Below are 23,702 nucleotides of genomic sequence, written 5' to 3'. Positions count from 1 at the left end.
TACCGTTATTAATTAATAGTACTATTTAATTAATTAGGTGAACACGTGGCAAGTTTTTATTGGTGGAGTATAAAGTAGAGCAGGAAAAGTGGGACAGAAGATTTGGACTCCTTATTAACAATCTATTCTTGCAAATAACGTTATAGTTAATTTGAAAAAATTTATATTTATAACATTTTCACAACACTTATACAAAAAATTTTAAGAGGCAGGTTGTTACTGGCTACTACTATTGGGTAAAAAAATAATTTTAGTGGTGGTTTCAAATTAGAATCGGTAACAACTCAGCACCTAGGATTTATTGTGAAAATGTTGTGGACATAATAATTCTCAGATAATTTATACTTTTGATCAAATATGTGACTAGAGTGACTGAATTTGAACGTACTTTAATTTGTTATTTCTTGAGTGGGGACTGGGGGCATGGGTTAATCAGTTGGTGGGTAACAAATGTTAACACTAAAAGAGAATCAAACAATTAGATAGATGGTGATTCTTTAAAAATAAATAAATAAAAAATACCAGGGGTGTGGGATAGGAGATTGATTGGGTGAAGATAAAAGCAAAAGCAAATGTTAACACAACATAAATTTTCTTAATACAATTACAAAGACAAATTGCTATTAAAGTGAAGTTGTTAAATAAAATAATTGTAAGAGTATAGACATAAACTAATAAATAAAAACATTCTAAGCTTTAACATTTAAAATTAACAACAATACTTAACATGTTTATTGCATTTAGAAACAATAGATGATTTCCAATATTTAATCTCATAAGCAATAATTAGTATGTTCATTATATTAAGAAACAATATGCCTAAATAACTTATAGTTTATCTTTTATTCTCTTACTAGTACTATGTACAAATTTGAATAAAAAAATCACGTATATCGCAAGATATATCTCCTACCCAAGATACATCTTCTTATTAACTCCTCTAGAAAAAAAATATTATGGAGCCGCGACAATATATTTATTTAAGAGAAGACTAGAAAGACCAAATTTAGTGATGGAAGATTGAAAAAAGACTTTTCTTTGTCAAAAAGATAATTTAATATAAAAAATTGTACATAATTTATATATTATTGACTTTTCCATCAAAAGTAAACCAGGATTGTTTTGAAATCATACCTAATACATGATCTCTATCATAACTCAAAAGAAAAAAAAAAAAAAATGCTTCAAGCCCAAAAGCTAAAAAATAAAAAATTCTAAACATTGATACTTTTTTATAGAATAAATAAGGATTAACCTTTTATTTTTAATTGAAAATAGACAGAACACATTTGTAATTTAAAAAGAAAAAATGAAGATTTAGGAAACTTGACATAAATGAATAAGTTAAATACACTCTTAAAAAAATAACTAAACCATTGGTACATCAAGTTTCTAAGCATATGACCACTGCGCCCCTTTGGTGTGATGGTCACTCCACAGGTATAAATGCTTGTGGTGTATGGGGGGCAATGGCCGGGGTTCAAGTTTACAGGAGGGAACTTCACATACATATACACTTAGATTAGGTTAAAGTAGAAATTCAATCATGTATAAAAAAAAAATTCTAAGCATATGTGAAAACAGCTAGGAGAATTCTAAACTTGTAATAAATTTATGACAACTTTAGGTGGTGAATTATAATTCGCTTAACAGATAGGAGCCTTTTCAGCAGAAAGGACATGCTAGATAATTCTAGTATCATATAAAAAGTCACAGTTTTTATTACAATTAGTTGCTAACTCATGCTATGCACAAGAACCTACCTATTTATGAGGTAAACTAAAATAATTTTATAAAATCTTAAATTGATTAAAAACTACACAATTACATAATTTGCTCTTGTATGACTTCAATTTATGTTACAACTTGATGAAGTCATTGCTTGAACGTGCAATGACTTACAAAAATTTTGTTAGACAATTTCAAATACTACAAAAAATAACTTAAAAATTCAGATATTAAAACTTCTGAAAGACCAAAAAATATTAAAGAATCAAATAATTCACGGCTTAGAAATTATTGAAACAAAACAAAATATATATGAATTAAAAATAGAAAAATATAAGAAAAAATTGGGTTACATTCAAAAGAATAATCCATGGCTATAAGTTTGCACCCTATCATAAAATATCATGTTAGTGAAGTAGAGAGATAATAACAATAATAATAATAATAACAACAACAACAACAACAACAACAACAATAACAACAACAACGTTTGAGTTTGAATTTAAGTTGGATTTGTTAAGTTTGAATTAAACAAAAATAATTTTCTTTAAAAAAAATGATGAGTTTGAGTTTAAGTTGGACTTGTTAGAGAGATAGGGTTTCACTACTTGTTAAATTTGGATTAAATAAAAATAATTTTATTTAAATATTATGCTGATATGAAAAATTATAAGAGTTTCAGAAGTTTCAGTTATATATATATATATATATATATAGATTATTATACACAACAGATTATAATTGATTATTTATCACTTTTATATAGACTTATTACTTATTTTTCACAACTTATAGTCTACTATGTAAACAATTGCTACAAAAATTGTATATTTTTTTTAATACTAAGAGTCTATTTAGTAAAAAAATTTTAACAATATTATTTAAGTATTATGAAAATATATAAATAAAAAAGTGTGGCAGAAATACATATACACTGATATTTAAATAAAGAAAACGTTTGTTTACGTAAATTTTACGTACCCAACAGTACAAACCAAACAAATCACTCGAATCTAAAGTCTGAAAATCCATGCACAGAGAATCTGACTTGCAGGTCACACATTAAACTCACCTTGGACCCACCATTTCAGTATCAAGGGGGACTCAAAAAATCAACAACAACACTTTTGCATCTCTTCATGATCAAAACTACATTGAATCATTTGTCGGCAGTGGGACCCAAAAGTTCCCACGTGTTAACCCTTCACATTTTCTACGTGTGAACTCCCAAAAAACTCTCTTACCTACATTATCATCTTCCCCTTCATCTAGTTCATCTGAATGTAAACAGTGCCAATGAACCCCACCCCTCGCTAATATAAACAACCCTAGTTTTAAATTCCTATTGTGTCATGATTGTGACACCTGGCACCAAACAAAAGACAAACCGTACTCAAATAACCCATACACGAGTAGAAATATTATATTTATAATATTTTCCTATAAACATATTCAACGAAGTAATTAAGTTGATATTAATTCTATTTTGAGTCCATTACTAACGTTTTTTTTTTTTATTAATAATAATTTATAATTTATTAAGAAAATATTATAAATCGGATGGGTCGTTTTTGAGATAAAGAAATCCCTTCTCGAGTGGTGGGCTCCAAAATGGCAACTAACAAGCCCAATCATGGCAGACTTGATCCATTTGTTTGTTGCGAGTATACTTTATGAGAGTGGCAGGATTGGGCCGCGTGGCAAATTCTTATTTGTTCCTTTTGTTACCTCTAAAAGTTCCACATAAATGTAAATTCCACGTTGGCTTGATTTCTGACCATACACCTGTCCTGTAATGCCACATGTATGGATAACATGGCGGTTGTGGGCCAAAATTTTATGTGGGCTAACAATAGCTCGAAAATCGGGAGGCTTAATTAATTACAAAGATCAAAGTGTATAATAGTTATATATTTTTTTTAGAGAGGTCACAATTGCACCACTTGTACACTTACTATGTTGACAACAGGGCTCTCCAAGTTAGGAAGGAAGTGTTGCATCTTTAATTGTTTATTGAAGATCGGTGTTCAAGACCGGAATAGAAAATGAATAGAAAAATGACAATGTGTTTTGATCAAAACAACAAATGTAAGTTTGTGACATTGATAGCAGAACTGAGTACAGTTATAGTGTTATTTTGACTTTGTTGGATTATGATTCTGATAATTACTTAAAAATTACATGTGAGATTTTTTTTTCAAGAAAATTGAGTGAGTTTGGGTAGGTTATATTTTGGTAGTTTAAACTTCTTCTTTTTTGAAAAACAGATAGCTAAAACTTAAATGCAAGGAAGAAAATGCCTTTAAACAAGCAAGAAGGTTTATTTTCTTTTAAAAAATTAACTTATTTTCTTTAAGTCATTTTATATCTCACATTTAAGCAAAAAAAAAAAATGGTAGAAAGCATAAACTTTGCCAAATATACTTCATCCGTTTCAAATTTTTAGTTCTCTATTCTATTTGAAAATATCTCAAATAGTCTTCTTTAATAAGTTAATTAATGAATTTTCTTATTTACTCTTTGCTTTAATTCAAAACCCTTCATTCCCTAGAGCTTAACTTTAAATTTTAAAAATTAAATTAAAAGGGATGGTTTTGAAAATTTGTACTTCTTATTTAAAAATACAATTCATTAAATGGTATTACCTAAAAAAGTTAAATTTTCTAAAAATGATCAATAATATGAGATGGAGGACTATTTTTTAAATACAAAGGCCAACAAATTAAGATTTTTTAGAGTTCTGAGAGTGACCTTAGTTTGAAGCTTCTAAAATCATATCCATCAATTTTAATACGAGTGAATTAAATTTTACCATGTGATAAACTTTTTTTTTTTTGTATAAGAATTGTGTGATAAAAATTTAAATAAATATTGATTGACATCATTTTAGTATTTGTTTAAATTATTAATATCACGGCAAAAGTTAATCAATTCATTTTGAGATATATAGATAGGACCTTAAGATTCTGAATTACTACTATTTAATAGTTAACACCATGGTTTTAAAAACCGAACTGAGAGCTGAACTTTTTTTTTCAAAATTCCCAGTTCAACCTGGTTTTTGATTGATTTTTCCCCTTTTTGACCGGTTTTCACCGGTTTTAGGGGTTTTACCAAATCGGACTGACTCTTGATTCTCAATAGAACCGATCGGACCGGCCGGTCTGATTAGGTTTTTGAAACAATGGTTAACACTATAGACTCTATAGCGAAGTTGTACTAGATGTGGTTATAATACAATAACTTTTTCTTTTTCTTTTTTGATGTGATGTTTCCAAACATTATTATCATAGAATTTAAGCTATCAAACCCCTAAGTGACATTTCTACTGCGAACTTTTTTATTTTTCGACATGAGTATTTATGCTATAATATATGGATTTGGCTTATCTCTAGCACTTTTTAAATTGGAATCTCTTTTTGTTTTAATAAAAAACTATCACATCACCCACTAACCAAATAAAATGTGGAAATTAAAACTCACTACCACTTGTCATTGTGTGTTTAAAATAGGAGACCTCCAATTAAAAAAGTATTGAAGATAAACCAAACCCATAATATATGTAACAAAAAGTTTTCGTGGTTGTAAACGGAAGTATTTTGTATAATTTGCCTAGCTCCCAATTATGTCTCCTCAACCCCCACTTGCATTACACATCTACATGTCAACAATGTGAAATGCATTTGAAATTGAAGAAGAAAACAGGAGGAAGGTCGGCCATGCTTATAAATTCATAGATAAAAAAAAATTCCATAAACAAATCATGTACTTTACCTATGATATCTACTTCCTTTTTGAATAGTTTGAACATGAAATTGCAACACTTGTAAGCCAAGATAAGCCTCGTTTGTTTTCTTGTTTGTTATCGAACATTAATGAACGTAGACTGAAAATTACATGACGCATGGCTCAACGTATTGTAATTTGTAATTTTCATGGGTCCACATCGGCTTCCCCGGCCAATAAATACTTGGACTTTAGAGTAAGAAATTGTCATAAGAGTTTAATCGAGTCCGACCAAGAAGTCTCTATCTTCCTTCTAAAAGTAAGTAGTAACTTGATCCACTATCATTTATCGATTATCATCAACAAATAAGACAAATTAAATGTCGACATATATATAACAATATAACAGAGACTCAACATATTTAGCATCATACTACGATTTGTGTATTTCTTACCACTTTTTGACTTTCTTACAATTTTCTAATGCAGCATTCAAGCATATATCGTATGTATATGTTGTCCTAATATAAAACATGAGGTAGGATATATACTTTTTTTTTCCTTTTTATATCAAAATTGCTGAAACTACGTACAGTACTTTTTCTAATTTTTTTTCCTATTTTGGAAGAAAAAGTTTATTCATTTTTAACGGATTAAAATTAATGTTATGTTTCTTGTCTAAGAAAATAGTACTAGGGATATTCTAGCACCCAAAACAAAAACAAAAGGATTGTTTAATTAATGTATTGTTTGAAAAGTCGAAGAAGCCCACAACTATTCATGATAATGAATGGGAAATTTTTGAGTCTTACCTCAACTGTAAACTAAATTGTTGAATGAAAACAATGCTACTGTCGAAATTGCTTATGAATCACTCATAATTAGGGGTGGTAATTTGGGTTCGCGTATCGGGTTCGTGTTGTGTCAACTAATGAGTATTCGACTATATAGGTCAACATCAACCCGACATATTTGTTAAACGGGTCAAGATTCTTCAATCTTAACATGACCCATTTATTAAACAGGTCAGTAAACAAAAACAAAAGGATTGTTTAATTATTGTTTGAAAAGTCTAAGAAGCTGACAACTATTCATGATAATGAATGGGAAATTTCGAAGTCTTACCTCAACTGTAAGCTAAATTGTTGAATGAAAATAATGCACCTGTCAGAATTGCTTATGAATCACTTGTAATTAGGGGTGACAATTCATATTCACGTGTCAGGTTCATATCATGTCAACTCATGAGTATTCAACTATATAGGTCAACACTAACCCGATATGTTTATTAAACGGGTCAAGATTTCTCAACCTTAACACGACTCATTTATTAAACGGGTCAATTGTGTCGACCTGTGTATCAGATTTTATCAAAATGGAAAAAATAATAATAATGAAAAAACAAACAAATAAGTATTTTTAATATAAAATTCAGAACTAATGAGTAACTACATCACAAATAATTATTTAAAACTAAAGCATATCCCAATTTTACAAATAATCAATCATAATATGTCAAAGAAAATAAATCACAACAACTAATAAGTTTACATACCTAGAGTAAGTGCACAATTACACCTGGACCCAAAAAAGATTATGGGCTCAGGCCCAATGAGCCTTAAACAATAAAATTTGTAGAGTGTGGGCTTGAAACCTAGGTTTGAAGTGCTGGGAACTTGATAACAGGCTTTTATAAACAAATACAGGTAAATAACGAACGATAATTGCAAATGGATCTCCTCGGACTCGAGCCGAGGACTACTTCTTTATTATTTCTCTTTCTTTCTTACAGGTTACAATCCTTAATTTCTTTTCTTTTTCTTTAGAGAGAGAGTAAGCGAGAGAGGGCCAGAGAGAGATCCCCCATTCTTTTGCCTTCCTCCCCCTTAAATACCCCTTTTTTAGATGCCTTTTGGGACCCTGACTAGAAGTTTCTACCCTACTGTTCAGGGGTCACTTCTCCATTAATGCGGCTAAGGAGGTAGGTGCAGAGCCTTTAATGCGGAGGTGGCAGCCTTTGCTCTAGATATTTTCCTTAATACTGGTGTATCGAGAAGGTTCAGAGTTTCCCCCTTAAACCATTAGTCTTTCTAGAGTTGTGCTTTGACCTTCATAATGAAGTTTTGAATTCTCTTGGGCTTGTTCGAGGAGAAGGTCGTCCTCGGCTACACCCTTGGACCCTCGGCGTATTGGCCAATTTGTAGAGTTCAATTCTGGGGTAGGTCGGCCCTCCATGCTACAGTCCAAAGGCCCATATGCCCATTTGGGTCCTTTTACTCCCCACAATAGCCCCTCAAAACTCTATTTTTCACCATCCAAGGAGAAAAAATAGGGTTTTGATCCAACGAACACTTTCCCCACACTTTCTGTAAATAACTACACGTGTGAAAACCGTTTCGCGTTCCAGAGGGTGCCACTTGGTGGTTTTATTTTCAAAAACGCGCGCATTTATTACCGTAAGTTATAACTTGTCCCCCATGTTCAACGGTGAGATGAGCATCCAATGGTCCTTGTTATTCCGTGAAAATTTGGGCGGGACAAATACAATTTCAAGGTCGCTTCCCACACGTGATGACGCTTCGGGAACCTGTGCCTTCATTTATTTCTCCAGAGGCTAATCCCATCAAAACATCAATGATTACCTTTTATCTGCACAAATCCGTGGAAACTCGCACAACTTCAAGTCTGTAAGTTCCTGTTCCCCTTTTTTTTTTAACCCTTTCTCCTCGGACCCTGTCCTCGGCTCCCCTTATAATCATTCCCTCTCTTAGAATTTAGCCTTTCGTTCCTTTCTGATGGGAAAGTTCAAGTGTCTAGTTGATACCGCCGCTGGAATGGAAGGCTTCAGAGCTAAGTATCACATTCCCAGCGATGTAGGTTTAAAATATTGCCCGACGGAAGCCGTGGCCGGCTCTAGAAAGGCTGGAGAGGTTATCATCCCAATGGTAGCCTTTGTAGAGGGTGGGATGACCCTCCCAATGAAGCCTGTAACTAGGGAGTACCTCCGCAACCACCGGTTGTGTCCCGATCAGTGCACCTCAAACGTTTTTAGAGTTTTGGGTAGCGTCGATGCTCTAAACGAGCAAATGGGTCTAAACCTCACCTGGCACGATGTCGTCTTTCTGTACGAGTGCCATAAACTCACTAATGTAGGTTACTACATTAAATCCCGCTCCAGCGTCGTTAGGCTAATCTCCTGTCTGCCCAAATCCAACAAAGGCATGAAGGATGACTACCTGATCATCTCTGGGAACAGGCACGACGGCCTCCACTGCCCAGTTGAGTGGGGAGATCCAGGTGCAACACCTTAGGATTAACCTCCCCACCGCACGACTTCCTCTAACACTCACAAAAATGCGTATTCACATGTATTCATGTTTATTTAAGTTTATTATATGTTGTGTGAATCTGACCATGTTCGTTTGCTTTGATGTCTTGCTTTGCAGATAAGCAACACGTGCGCCCACGCTTGAGCCACTGCAACATTGCAGATCTAAACCGAGTACTGTGCTCCGAGGTGTTTGTCAGCGAGGACCTACAACTCAGGGCTGCTCATCTGATTCTGGGGTACGATCCCATTTCTTCGGACTTCTAGGAGATTGAAAACGCCATAGTCGCGGGTGACCGAAGGCGAAAGAAGATAAACGTAGCCCGGCCCCACTTTTTGGACGACCACGATCTCCCTGACGCACCTCACACCGTTTTGTACACACAGCCCATAGCGGCGATCCCCCTCACCGTGCACTCTCAGGGCATTGCTGTCCTAGAGGAGCGAGTGTCCTCTTCAAACACTTTGGACGAGGAGATAGAACGCTTCCAGCTCGAGGACTCTCCACGACCTCGCAAAAACCCATTTGTTATCCTCTCCGACGAGAAGGAAGAAGAAGCTGAGGCCTCTGGGATCGCGGGTCTAGTGATAGCGCGTCCAGACGACAGTTCAATCGAAGAAGAAATGGACAAGCTTAAGGATCTCATGACCGATAGAGGTGCCCGAGTGGCGGAGGAGAACGGGGCCCAAGCTCCCCCTGCTTTGCCACCACCCCCTCCTCCAGCCGAGACAAAACCTCCCACAGATGATTCTAAGAAGAAGAGAAAGGTGGACGCCGAGGGGGCTGGTGGGGAGAAAGCAAAGAAACTAAAATAGCAACCGCCGCTGGCCCAACAACAGAAGCCGAACAAAGGCAAAGGGCGCGCCCGCTCAGTTGAGAGTGGGGAGATCAGGGAAGTGGCCGAGGTGCGACGAGCACCAGCCACCTGGTCTCCTGACTTGAGGCTAGACGGCGCTCCTATTCCCTGCCACTCCAGCATCAAGGCAGTCCAACAAGGCCACGCTCATCATCTAGCCGAGGTGTTGGAGCGTCCTCTTCTGTTGCCCAAGGATATGGAATCCTTGGAGAAGATGGGCCAGCCGCAGCTGTTCCTCTCACTAAAAAGGGGTTTAGCTCTGGTAAGTTCCACCTCGCACTTATATTCTGTATTTATTTATAAACACTTTATTGCATTGACCCTCCTAACATTTTTGCAGTCCATCCAAGAGGTTTTTGCGGCCGAGAAGTTCGTGGAGGATTCTCGAAAGCGCGCTGGGATGGAGCAGGAGTTAAGACAAGAGGCAGAAAGGTCTCCTGGACCAGCCCTGCTGGAGAGAAAGGGAAGCTCACTTCAGCTTGCCGACTGAAAGAGAGAGACGGCGACAAGGCCGGCTTGAAGACGATGGGGAGTCAAAGTGGAGGGCGCGTAAGCTCCTCCGTCAAGAGGATGACGAGCTTGCCCAAGTCCAACAGGCACGCTCCGACTTGGAAAAGGAGCTTACACGGGCGAAAGAGGAAGCTCACGCCCACAAGCACGCCCTGGAGGCCGCGAAGAAGGCCAGTTATCAGAAGGGGGTTATCAAAACGCAAGAGGAGCTGACAGAGGCTTTTGTGGCCTTGTGCCGTGAGTACTATCAGCAGGTCTGGGGGGAGGCCATGAATGCGGCAGGGGTTCCTCAAGTTTCCGAATTGAGGAAGCCCGAGAACATTTGGCTTCCCTTAGACATACAGGAAATTAAAGACCCTCCTGTTCCTGCCTCTCCTGCTCTTCCTCCTGTGGTGCAAGAGCTTGCTCCTACTCCTACAGAACCTGAAGGTTCCCATAAAGAGAAGGACAAGTATGACGGTGCCGAAAAGGAGGAAGTCCCCAGCGTGGAGCCCCTCATTCCTTCAACAAACAAAGGGAAACAGGCCTTGTCGACCTTTGAATTGGAATTGAAGAGTACCGAGGTTGGCAGCAACTCCCTTCAAGACCCCCCTTCCCTAGTTTAGGGCCTAGTCTAGGAATTTTTTTTTTTGTACTCCCCTTCCTTGTGTATAATTAATGAAAAACATTTTTATTCGGCTTTCAATATTGTTGCCTTTGTTTTACTTTATACTTTTTGTGCTTGCCATGAGAGCTTTCAATAACAAATAGTTAAAGAGAAAACAGGATAAATAAGTATAACTCCAGCATGCAAATAACTATGACTTCAAAACTGCCGCATAACTTAATTTAGACATCAAATAATGTTACAGTTAGACAATTCATATGACAGTTAAACCTTTGTAATCTGACATATTGCTTTCAGTAGGATGTAAGGTCCGAAAACCATTCCTTACAAAAATTCTGTTTAACACTTAAAAATGAAGAACTTGAGATCCAAATTAATAAATGGTGAGATAATGATTTCCATAAAACGGGTGATAAGAATAAGAACAGTGACAAAATATTAAGAACAGTGACGAGGTTTGTGGTCCGAGGACTACACTTAACCAAGTTTATGTTTGATTCTTAAGAACAGTAACCTCAAATGTTAATTTCCCCAAAGTAGGAGGTCCGAGGACCCGGCATAACTAAGGTTCTGTTTAACAAATGACAAGACATCAATTTTCACAAGGTTTGTGGTCCGAGGACTACACTTAACCAAGTTTATGTTTGATTCTTAAGAACAGTAACTTCAAATGTTAATTTCCCCAAAGTAGGAGGTCCGAGGACCCGGAAAACCTAAGATAAACATTAACAAATGACAAGACATCAATTTCCACAAGGTTTGTGGTCCGAGGACTACACTTAACCAAGTTTCTGTTTGATTCTTAAGAACAGTAACTTCAAATGTTAATTTTCCCAAAGTAGGAGGTCCGAGGACCCGGCATAACTAAGGTTTTGTTTAACAAATGACAAGACATCAATTTCCACAAGGTTTGTGGTCCGAGGACTACACTTAACCAAGTTTCCGTTTGATTCTTAAGAACAGTAACTTCAAATGTTAATTTCCCCAAAGTAGGAGGTCCGAGGACCCGGCATAACTAAGGTTCTGTTTAACAAATGACAAGACATCAATTTCCGCAAGGTTTGTGGTCCGAGGACTACACTTAACCAAGTTTCTGTTTGATTCTTAAGAACAGTAACTTCAAATGTTAATTTCCCCAAAGTAGGAGGTCCGAGGACCCGATAATGCAAGGTTCGTTTAACAAATGACAAGACATCAATTTCCACAAGGTTTGTGGTCCGAGGACTACACTTAACCAAGTTTCTATTTGATTCTTAAGAATAGTAATTTCAAATGTTAATTTCTCCAAAGTAGGAGGTCCGAGGACCCGGCATAACTAAGGTTCTGTTTAACAAATGACAAGACATCAATTTTCACAAGGTTTGTGATCCGAGGACTACACTTAACCAAGTTTTTGTTTGATTCTTAAGAACAGTAACTTCAAATGTTAATTTCTCCAAAGTAGGAGGTCCGAGGACCCGGCATAACTAAGGTTCTGTTTAACAAATGACAAGACATCAATTTCCACAAGGTTTGTGGTCCGAGGACTACACTTAACCAAGTTTTTGTTTGATTCTTAAGAACAGTAACTTCAAATGTTAATTTTCCCAAAGTAGGAGGTCCGAGGACCCGGCATAACTAAGGTTCTGTTTAACAAATGACAAGACATCAATTTCCACAAGGTTTGTGGTCCGAGGACTACGCTTAACCAAGTTTCTGTTTGATTCTTAAGAACAGTAACTTCAAAAATGTAAGAGGTACTTATAACCTTTGAAATGTTAACTAACAAAAGTACATTTTATTAATAATAATACCTTCTAAGGTTATTTACATTCCATGGGCATGGTACAATTCTTTCATCTAAGTCAGCTAGCCGATATGACCCTATGCCTGCTACTGAAACAATACGATAGGGGCCTTCCCAGTTGGGTCCTAACTTACCCCAAGCTGGGTTCTTAGAAGTCCCTATAACTTTTCTTAGTACAAGATCACCAGGTGCAAGTGGCCTTAGCTTCACATGGGCATCATATCCCCGTTTTAGCTTCTGTTGATAGTAAGCCATTTGGACCATAGCTGCCTCGCGTCGTTCCTCAAGTAAATCAAGACCTTTCTCCAGAAGCCCACTGTTATTCTCCGGGCTAAAAGAGCTCGTCTTTAGGGTGGGAAAACCAGATTCCAGAGGTATCACCGCCTCGGCTTCATAAGTCATAGAGAATGGCGTTTCTCCCGTGGACCTGCGCGGTGTGGTCCGATACGTCCACAGAACATGAGGGAGCTCTTCCACCCATCTGCCTTTCGCATCGTCCAACCTTTTCTTAAGCCCACTGACTATGACCTTGTTAACGGCCTCGACTTGCCCATTTCCCTAAGGATAAGCTGGGGTGGAGTATCTGTTTATGATACCCATGTCACTACAATATTGCCTAAAGGCCTTGCTGTCAAATTGAACGCCATTGTCGGAGATAAGTGTGTGTGGCATACCGAATCTAGTGACAATATTTTTCCAGACAAACTTCTTGGAATCAACATCTCTGATATTTGCTAAGGGCTCGGCCTCAACCCATTTAGTGAAATAGTCTGTTCCCACAAGAAGCCATCTTTTGTTTCCTGCAGCTCTCGGAAACGGCCCCACTATATCCAATCCCCACTGCGCAAAAGGCCAAGGACTGGAGAGAGGGTTTAGAACCCCTCCAGGTTGATGAATATTAGGGGCGAACATCTGGCATTGATCACATTTTCTGGCATAGTCTTGGGCCTCTCTCTGCATATTGGGCCACCAATAACCCTGAGTCAAGGCCCTATGGGCTAAGGACCTTCCCCTAGTGTGGCTTCCACAAATCCCTTCATGCAGCTCCTCCAGAAGTGCTTCCGTTGATTCAGGGTGCACACACAACAAGTACGGTCCTGAGAAGGATCGTTAGCCGAGGTTTTTGGTCCTCCTGACAACCAAAAACGTGGCGCCTTTCGACGTATCTTATCTCGCTTCAGACTTGTCTTCAGGAAGGATATCATTCCTAAGAAAAGATATCGACCGGGTCAATCCAACTAAGGTCCGAGGCCTTATTAGATGGATGCGGGGCCGCCTTGGCGGGGTAAGAGTTGGCTCCAGGAATCCTCCACAAGGACAATCCCCGGGCAAGCCCTGAGCCGAGGACGTTGCTAACGTAGCCAAAGAATCGGCATGGGTGTTTCCACTTCTAGAGATGTGAGTTAGGACGAAGGAGTCAAATTCAGCTTGCTGACGCTTGACCTGGGCCAAATATTCCTGCATTCTGGGGTCTCTAGCTTCCATGGTCCCCATGACTTGGCCGACCACTAACTGAGAGTCCGAGAACACATGGATTTCCTTTCCACCCATCCTACGTACCATCTGCATGCCCACCAAGACTGCTTCATACTCGGCCTCATTGTTAGTAGCCGAGAATGCCAAGTCCAACACCAGACCCTCTCTGATTAGCAGCCCCATCCACGTGCACTTTCCAAGCCGAAGGCACTGCGGTCGTGATCACACCAACTGATTTTCCATCCGTGTGTGCTTCTTTTAGAGTTTCTTCTAGTAATGGTTCAGTAAACTCTGCCACCAAGTCAGCGAGGACTTGACCCTTCACCGAGGTGCGAGGCTTGTATTTAACGTCAAAAGCCCCTAAAATGGTTCCCCACTTTGCCACCCTACCAGAGTAATCGGCGCTGCGTAACACCGCCTTGAGAGGCAATTGGGTCAGAACCACTACGGTGTGAGACTGGAAATAATGAGGAAGCTTGCGCGTGGCGTGAACTATGGCCAGAAGTGATTTCTCTAAGAGCAAATAGCGCACCTCGGCCTCATTTAAAGACTTACTGACGTAATAGACCGGTCTTTGCACCCCGCTTTCATTCCTTATAAGGACCAGGCTGACAGCATGGACGGCCACTGCCAGATAAGCAAACAAGACCTCGTCCGCCTCAGGGCGAGACAAGATGGGTGGCCGAGAAAGATATTGCTTAAGCTGCTGAAAAGCTAACACGCAATCCTCGGTCCATTGAAATCCTTTCCATTTATTCAACAATTGGAAGAAAGGATGGCATCGGTCAGCGGACCGAGAAATAAACCTATTCAATGCGGCAATCATTCCGGTCAATTTCTGGATCTCTTTTGGGTTCCGAGGCGGCTGCAAATCCTGAATAGCCTTGACCTGCGCTGGGTTCACCTCTATGCCTCTGTGAGTAATCATGTAACCCAAAAACTTTCCGGACCCCACTCCAAAAGAGCACTTTGAGGCGTTAAGGCGCAACTTGTACTTTCTTAGCACCTGGAAGGTGTCGGCTAGATCTTTGACGTGTGAAGGTATTGTTTTACTCTTCACCACCATATCATCTACATACACCTCAATGGTCTTCCCCAATTGTTGTTCTAACATCCTGGTCATCATTCTTTGTTAAGTAGCCCCAGCATTTTTCAACCCAAATGGCATGACCTTATAGTGGTAGTTCCCCGTTGGAGTAATGAAAGCCGTCTTCTCTTGATCCTCCACCGCCAAGGGAATCTGATGGTAACCCTGGAAGGCATCCAAAAAACTCATCCGAGGATGTCCGACAGTGGCGTCCACCAGTTGATCAATACGCGGCATTGGGAACGAATCCTTGGGGCAGGCCTTGTTCAAATCCGTGAAGTCCACACATACTCTCCACGTTCCATTCTTCTTTTTAACTACAACTGTGTGCGCCAGCCACTCAGGGTAGAATACTTCTTTAATAGCCCTAGCCCTCTTAAGTTTGAGCACCTCTTCCTTTACAGCCTCGGAATGTTCTTTGGAAGAACGCCGATGTGGCTGCCTTCTCGGAACAATGGCAGGGTTGACATTCAAACGATGGAAAATGAAGCTCGGATCTACACCTGGAGCCTCATATGGGTCCCACGCAAAAACATCAATATTGTCCTTCAGAAATTCCAACAACTCCATTTTCTCCTAGTGAGGCAAACGTATGCCGACTTGAAAGAACCTCTCCGGATCATCGGCTATAAAAAACTTCTCTAACTCCTCACAATGGGCCTCCTCTCCTGTCATCATTCCAGATGCATCAGGAGCTGTTAACTGCTATAAGTCTTTGGTGATTAAAGCCGAAGACTCGGCTTCTGTCTGATGCAGTACTGCAGCCGATATGCACTGCCTGGCCACCGATTGGCTGCCGAGGATTTCCTCAACACATTCCTCCGAGGGGAATTTAACTTTAACATGCAAGGTAGAGGAGATAGCCCCCAGAGCGTGCAGCCAAGGCCTGGCGAGGATGGCTGTGTATGGAGAGTACGCGTCAACCATAATGAAATCCACTTCAACCGTTTCTGAGCCGGATTGAACGGGCAAACGAATCTGTCCCTTCGGCACAACGGCCCTCCCTTCGAAGCTTATAAGTGGCGAGTCATAAGGAGTAAGATATTCCAGCTTCAATCTTAACCCCTTAAATAGATCAGGGTACATGATATCGACACCGCTGCCCTGATCTATCATAACCCTCCTCACATCATAGTTCCCTATCCTAAGCGTAACTACAAGAGCATCATCATGGGGTTGGATAGTCCCTACCTTATCCTTCTCGGAGAATCCCAAGACGGGCAAATTTAGCTTCAACCTCTTCGGCCTGCAGCCCAACTCCTCGGCCTGAGGATGTGAAACTGTCATCACCCTGGTGGGAGCCGAGCCGGTCCTGCCAGGTGCAGCAAAAATAACATTAATTGTTCCTAACGCCGGCCGAGATGAATTATTCATCTGATTGTTTGAACCAGATTGATTGCCCTGCCCACTAGGTTGGCACAGGTGCTGCTTCAGTTTTCCTTCACTGACAAGCTGCTCCAAGTGGTTCCAAAGGGTCCGACAGTTCTCAGTAGTGTGGCCCACATCCTGGTAGTACTGGCAAAAGAGGTTCTGATTCCTCTTTGCAGGGTCTCCTGCCATCTTATCAGGCCATCTAAAGAAGGGCTCCTTACGAACTTTCTCCAGCAACTGATGTACTGGTTCTCGGAACACAGTGTTCACTGCCTGAGGTGCTGCCGAGCCGGACTGCCCAACGTAATCTCGCCTCGGCTTGTTATTGTGGTACCTGTCCGACCTGAAATCCCTTCTCTCCTGCGGGATAACCTTCTCCTTACCCTTTCCTTGCTGTTGATCTTCCTCCACCCTCTTGTACTCGTCAATACGGTCCATGAGGCGACGTACGCTGCGGACGGGCTTTTTAGTCAAAGACTTTCTCAGGTCGTGACCAGTAGGAAGACCTACTTTAAAGGTATTGAGCGCCACCTCATCAAAGTCGCCATCTATTTCATTAAACATCTCCCAGTAACGGTCGGAGTATGCTTTCAACGTCTCACCTTCCCTCATGATCATGGATAACAGCGAGTCCAATGGCCGAGGTACTCTACTACACGTAATGAACCGCGAAGCGAATGCTCTAGTAAGCTCCCTGAACGAACCTATAGACCCCGTTTTAAGGCCGTTGAACCACCTCATAGCAACAGGTCCCAAGCTAGAGGGGAAAACTTTACACATCAGGGTCTCGTTGTGAGAGTGCACCGCCATCCTCTGGTTAAAGTGACTCACGTGCTCCATCGGATCAGTCCGGCCATTGTAGATGGTAAAGTTAGGTTGAGTAAACCTCTTGGGAAGCCTCCCTTTCTCAATCCTCCGTGAAAACGAAGATTTGGAGAGTTGGTGCAACGTCCGACTCATAGCATCGTTCCTTGAGCCCCTAGAAGGAAGCTTCTTGCGTCTGCGAGCTGGCTGGTCGTCCTCCTCACCAGAGGACATTGCACCGGGGGGTGAGCATGACCTTGATCTGTAGCTACCTCCCCGTACCTCCTCTGAGGAAGGATCAGATGAGGATGGTGAAGACCTGCGTCTGGCGCGGCGTAGCTTTCTCTTCAAACGATTAATTTCCTTCTGCATGGCTTTAGCACCATCCTCATGGGTGGTGCTACCCCCACCACGAGTATGGCTAGCCCCGGGGTGTTCTGTATGGACACTTCCCTCACGATCCCTTCGATGCTCGAGACGCTCGAAAAGATCCTCCGGCTGTGACCCCTGTGACTCTGCATGGTGAGAACCCAAGCCTGCCATAGTATCCCAACTCCTTCCAGACTAGATTTCCCACAGACGGCGCCAATTGTAAGTGCACAATTGCACCTGGACCCAAAGAAGATTATAGGCTCAGGCCCAATGAGCCTTAAACAATAAAATTTGTAGAGTGTGGGCTTGAAACCTAGGTTTGAAGTGCTGGGAACTTGATAACAGGCTTTTATAAACAAATACAGGTAAATAACGAACGATAATTGCAAATGGATCTCCTCGGACTCGAGCCGAGGACTACTTCTTTATTATTTCTCTTTCTTTCTTACAGGTTACAATCCTTAATTTCTTTTCTTTTTCTTTAGAGAGAGAGTAAGCGAGAGAGGGCCAGAGAGAGATCTCCCATTCTTTTGCCTTCCTCCCCCTTAAATACCCCTTTTTTAGATGCCTTTTGGGACCCTGACTAGAAGTTTCTATCCTACTGTTCAGGGGTCACTTCTCCATTAATGCGGCTAGGGAGGTAGGTGCAGAGCCTTTAATGCGGAGGTGGCAGCCTTTGCTCTAGATATTTTCCTTAATACTGGTGTATCGAGAAGGTTCAGAGTTTCCCCCTTAAACCATTAGTCTTTCTAGAGTTGTGCTTTGACCTTCATAATGAAGTTTTGAATTCTCTTGGGCTTGTCCGAGGAGAAGGTCGTCCTCGGCTACACCCTTGGACCCTCGGCGTATTGGCCAATTCGTAGAGTTCAATTCTGGGGTAGGTCGGCCCTCCATGCTACAGTCCAAAGGCTCATATGCCCATTTGGGTCCTTTTACTCCCCACACCTAGAGTTTGAAGGGTATATTGGTAAAATATCATTTAATTAAACGGGTCAAACAGGTTCTATGTATTTAGCACTAACCCAATAAACAGGTCAGTCGTTCAACCCGAATATGACACGAACCCATTAAGCCTCAACTCATAACATGCTAATTTCGTGTTATGTCGTGTCAAATTTTGCCACTCCTACTAGTAATTAAAGAAAGAGTTTTATCAATTGTGAATGAAGGAAGGTACTACTACTAAGCATCGTTTTAACATATAATATGTTTATAGTTTACTACTTTGTGGTTCAATGTGTAGACCAAGATTGAGGAGATAAGCCCTTTTGTTTTTAATTGTGCTTATTTTTTTATATGAAAACATAGTAACTATACTATTGGTCAGTAAGCAAACATTCAAGCATTACAATTGAGCACATCTCCTGATAAATATGTGGTGCAAAACTCCTACCCACAAAGCGGTGCAAAGAGGGTATCCATAAAGGTACTAGTGAAGGCATCTCATGGGTAATTTGACTCGGTTACTTATTTGAGTTTTCTTAGTATGGAAGACAAGTTTATTCATTATCAAAAAAGTAATGTTATTTTATTCGGCGATCAAGAAATAGGTAGTACATGTATAAGGGATTTAGTGGTGTAGTTTTGGTATGCGTCATGAGAGAAATAAAATTGTGTCTAGTGTAAGAGTTAGAAGACAAGACTTTGTGTATTAGTGTGATCAATTTAGGGTATTTTGGAGATTTAGGTTAATTTATGTTTGTGGAAGATAAGGCTTTGTTTTTGTGTGTTAGTGTGAGAATACCTTTGTATATATGGTTTTGGGTTGGTTTGTATTTGTGAGATTTGGTTAAAAGTGGTTATAATCAAATCACTGAAAGTGGGTTTGATTAGCATTTCTTGTAGATGTAGGCATTGAGCTAACTAAAACATGTTGAATATTGTTGTTTTGTTTTATTCTTATTTTTTTGTTTATACGAGTGTACTTTCAATAGTCCCAAATTACAAATATCAAAACTTCTAGCATCCTATCATGCAATATTAAATAGAATGTTAGATTGAACTCTCCCTTTATTTGAGTAATTATGTAGTACTTCTAAAGTATAAAGATATAATATTTTCTCCTCTCACATGAATAATAAGTCCTACTAAATGAATTCATGATGGAATCTATCATCATATGAAAGGAAAAGTATTACATCGATGTACTATATCATCATGTGGTAGTGAGGGGAGAAATTACCATATTTTTGTAATCTAGGAGTACTAAACAAAATTTCTCCCTTATTCCTCCAAAAGAAAAATAAATAAATAAGTATCACTCTCAGTACGTATCTCTTCTTTCACATAAATAGTTATTATCATTAATTAAATTCATAATAAAATCCACTATATATAAGAGAAAAATAATGAATTATACTAGTAGTATGCTTTATTCTTGAATAATTTTTCCCCTTATTCTCCCAAAAGGAAAATAAGAATAAAGAAATGAAATGAGAATCACATGTCCCATTTTTTCTGTCTGGTATACCAATAAAACATAAGGCTAAAAAGTATGGCAGAAAGCTGAGGGCAATTTTAAAAATCGGTACAAAATTGCAAATTAAATAATGTTGCTACATGTTAGCATCACTTGAATAATCAATTCAAAGCAAAAAATCAGTTGAATAATCAATGAGAAGAACGTCAATTTATTAAATACGATCGTGCGAGCGCTTGCTAGGTACAAAAATTATTGAATATTTGGAATCCATTTATGGGAATGGAAACCAGTGGATATGGAATCCAACTGGAGCTACTCCTACCAATCATTCTTAATCACACACACACACAAGAAACTCCTACCAATCATGAACATATAGGAATTCATTGTGACACCAAAAAAAAAAAAAGTGTGTAGAAATGTACTGAATTATTTATTTCTAAACATTATTTTGTAGTTATTTTATGTTGATGTTTGGTTACCCTTATTTCTTATTGTAACAGAAACAAATGGTTCAAGAAAAAAAAAACTTAGTAATTAGCTCTTTAACAAACAAAGTGTGTTTGAATAAAAAATTTAGGGTTCAAATTCTGTTTACATCATAAATCAACTCATGTTTTGACCTCAATATTAAAAGATACTATAAGTTTAATCCAATCCTATCTTAAAATAAAAAATGAGCACAGAAAATTTTGGAATGGTTCAATCTCTTTCATTCATACCATATATAATATAATCTGTGAGGTCCCGTATATAAGTGAGAAAATAATGTCATAAAATCGTACTGAGATACCTTGTTTCACACTAGGCACAGTATGTTTCTCATACTATCATTTATTCTGTTTTTTTTTTTTTTTTTTTCTGACATAGCACTCTCTCTCTCTCTCTCTCTCTCTCATACATATAAATTTCTCACTGGGGATCGTCCAATTGTCTGCACGTCAGTGCATCACACATAAAATCCAAATTAGTTATACGTCATCGTATCACATGTCAGTCAAAGATTAGCAGTGTCAAGTTCTCTGTATATGTACTATTTATCTTCTAGAACTCGAGATGTTATCTACTACGCACTCTTGCGATCAGTCCTTTTCATTATGTTGTAACCAAGAACCAATCGCAGCAATGTTTGATTCCATTTGTTTTTCCTTTTCATTTGTTAGTTTTGTGGATAATTCTTTGTTTAGTTTGGGTCCGGTTGGGTGTTTTTGGAGCTTAAAAAGAACTTTTTTTTTTTTTTAATCTAAAATTTCATTTTTGCAATAGTAATTCTTCCTAATTTTTTCAATAAAATATTATTTTAGTCTCGAAATTTTACCAAAGATTTATTTTTTATTACTGAACTTTAAAAGATTTATTTTTTGTCCTTAAACTATTGAAAAATTTATCTTTCGTCTCTAAACTATTGCAAATATTTTATTTGTCCTTAAATTTTACTAAAAACTTGTTTTTTTTTTTTATAATCTTTAAACTATTAAAAAAAATTCTTTTTTCATCCATATTTTTTGTCTCTAAACCATTGGAAAAATTCTTTACAAAGTTTAAGGATTAAAAAAGAATTTTTTAAAGTTTAGGAACGAAAAAATAAACTTTTATTATAGTTTAGGGATTAAAATTGTATTTTACCTTAATTTTTTTATTACAAATGTTTATTTTAAACTCAAAACACAATTTTGCAACAGCCTATACAGACACACCCTTAGTCTAATGAAGAGTGTTTCAAGTCATGATTTAAAATATAATATTAGAGTAATGGTGCGTCCACCATATATTTACAATAGTTTTAAAATAAATTTAAGTGTTAAATTATTATTGGTGGATAAAAAACCGATATCAGTTGTAGGCCTGAATTAACACCAATAACAATTTCTCACTTAGGATTTAAGGTGAAATTAATATTACTCCTAAATATTAGTATTGAAAATTATAAACAAAAAAAAGAGATAGGAGAAATTATTAGATCCACCAGGAGGACTATTGACGTGGTCCTCTTTGACCTCTCAACTAATAAAATACTGTTATTTATATAAATGTGACACCATTTGATAAATTTTTTTTTAATTCCTTGTGCTGATTAGGAAACTTACACATATATTTGCATTAAAAAAAAATCATTGATAACTATGACATTTTTAAAAATAAGATATTAACCATGACAATCGTACTTTTAAGAACCAAAGAATATTCCACTCCATCATCATAAAAAATCTTGCAATAGTGATTTATATACCTTAGTATTAATGCATAAAAATTAGTTTCCTTTTATCTTCTAATTAATTCACATGCATGCGTAATTAAAAGGATTTCAAACTGTGATGTAATGAGATCTATCAAGAATAAATACTGCTTGACTCTTTGTTGTTCCGTGGGGGAGCCACGTGTAGACTATTTTATTGTAATGACCCCCTCCCAATTTCTTTTAAAATTTTGTATTTTTATTGGGATGTTTGGGTCAGTGTCCAGTGATATTGGACTTGTTGGGATTATAATACGTATCTATTTTTGGACACATATCACTATCCGACTGGTCCAAAACACTAAAAATACTAAACCTAATCGGGATCTTTTTATTGCGATAAAGTCAAGTATTTGTATGTAAACCTTTAAAAACATACCACTTGATCTTAGGGGTGTACGGTCTGGATTTGATGGGTTGAAGTAAATTTTTTTTTAATGATGCTACAATTAATGGGTTGGAAAAATTCTTGTGGTCGAAAATTTGGGAAATTTCAATTCAGCAAATTAGGTGGGTTAATTTTTTTTTTTGATTTAAAAGGTGGGTTAATTCTAGTTATGTGTTATATACTACTTCAAAATTTATTTTATCATTTACTAATAAATTTTAAAAATATTTCTTCTAAATCCTATAAGTGAAGGACTTGCACAAAAATATAAACCATTAAAGAAAATCACAAAAAGTGCTCTCTTTCTTATAGATCAAAGTAGACAAGTCTTATGGTATGAATTTTCTAACTTTTGTTCATCAAAAAAAAAAAAAAAAAATTCTAACTTTTTCTCCAAAAAAAAAAAAGTTTTAAAGAATATCCATGTTATGATATATACTTACGAATATATTGGAAAAGTATCACATTCTCCATATTAACATATGTAAATCATGAAACTTATTAATAAAGAAATTAAATTTAATATGAGATATAGATTAACTAGATAATATATATAAGGACATACACAAATAAAATTCAAATAATAATGACCTAAAATTTGTTATTAGCACGCAGTTTTGTGATATTCATTGTTTTCTCTTAAGGTTAACCATGATCCTCGCAAAAAAAATTCGGACTCCATCACTGACCAAAACAAATTAAATGATAGTTTTATATAGTAAAAACCATAATGTTTAAGTTTTAGCATTTTCTATAACCATGGGAAAATTTAAAAAAAAAATTGAATTAACACAGTCAATAAATTAGAAAGACAAGATTAATTTGGACACATAATTCTAGAACCAGAACAATAATACAAATGGAATAGTTTTTATTCATCATATTCATGAGAAGTTAAAAAGGCCACATCAACATTTTGCACACTTCACGAGGATTGAAGTTCAAATCCATGAAAACAACTTCATTTGTGTTAAAAATGCCAAAGATTTTGCTAGAAAAGCTAG

This window comes from Castanea sativa, chromosome 4 (genome assembly GCF_040712315.1).
Source record: "Castanea sativa cultivar Marrone di Chiusa Pesio chromosome 4, ASM4071231v1".
NCBI classification, from domain to species: domain Eukaryota; kingdom Viridiplantae; phylum Streptophyta; class Magnoliopsida; order Fagales; family Fagaceae; genus Castanea; species Castanea sativa.
The sequence above is the reverse complement of the archived record's forward strand: the minus strand, read 5'-3'. Positions refer to the sequence as shown.